This window comes from Anastrepha obliqua, chromosome 3 (genome assembly GCF_027943255.1).
Source record: "Anastrepha obliqua isolate idAnaObli1 chromosome 3, idAnaObli1_1.0, whole genome shotgun sequence".
NCBI lineage: Eukaryota > Metazoa > Arthropoda > Insecta > Diptera > Tephritidae > Anastrepha > Anastrepha obliqua.
In genome coordinates, this window is record NC_072894.1 from 10,565,034 (window position 1) to 10,566,007 (window position 974).

The window sequence follows — 974 nt, forward strand, 5'->3', positions numbered from 1 at the left end:
TCGATATCTAGTACAGCGTAGTTGTATTCTAGACGAAATTCAGCTGCAAATGCGGTAATCGTTAAAAGATTTTAATTTTCCCCGGGCTTCGCCGTCACTGTGCAGCAAAAAATATTATTTAGTAATATGTACACAATTTAAAAATTAAGGAAAAAAAAAATTAAAACAATTATTTTCTACCAAGTGTCGTGCAGTAAATAGACCGCCGCCGCAATAGACAGCCTCATTTACGGTGCTTGCCCTCCATACAAAATGTATATGAGTTTTGCCAGGTGTAAAAACAGAATTTTTAATAAAAAAATAATTTTAAATTTAATGAAAAAAAAAAGAAAAACTATAGCCGCTGCGGACAGGACTCGAACCTGTGCGGGTAGAACCCAATGGATTTCAAGTCCATCTCCTTAACCACTCGGACACCGCAGCTGTTATAAATATTGTGACAAACTGTGCATAAGAGTGTATCCATAAAGAATAAGAGAGTGTTGAGTAAAAGATAAAGAGAGAGGGAGCGATGTATATGCGCGAGCGTCGGTTTAGAAGAGAACGTACAAAAACAATTCACATAACTTGTTGTTGGTAGTAGTTGAGTAGCATTTTGTTTGTTTTGTTAATTTTTCTTGCTTGTACAATGTACATGCAGACATTCAGTATTGTTTTTGTACATACCAACAATATTGTATGTACTTCGAAAACGTTTGATATGCGTATTTTGTGTTAAATTGTCTTAATTTTTTGCCCACAAAGTGGTGTATAATTAATACAAGCTCATATAAAAGTTGATATATAGTTTGTCCAGGAAGTGCTTTGACATCCACTAATCTAGTGAAATTCACACATATTGCTTAAGAAAAAAAATATACAGTGACTCACAGCTATTTGATGCATGTATGTATGTAGGACGTTTTTAGAAAAAAGAAAATGACTCGATATTTAGTAAATTTAATAAAAAAATGTATGTATATGACTTGTAATGA

The 974-nt window shown here is 33.2% G+C and overlaps 1 non-coding gene across 1 annotated transcript; it reads right to left on the bottom strand.

The window, feature by feature from the left end:
* Positions 1–341: 341 nt before the first annotated feature.
* Trnas-uga (transfer RNA serine (anticodon UGA)) lies at positions 342–423 on the bottom strand. Its single transcript has one exon. It is a non-coding gene; the product is annotated as a tRNA-Ser (tRNA).
* Between the last annotated feature and the right edge of the window lie 551 nt (positions 424–974).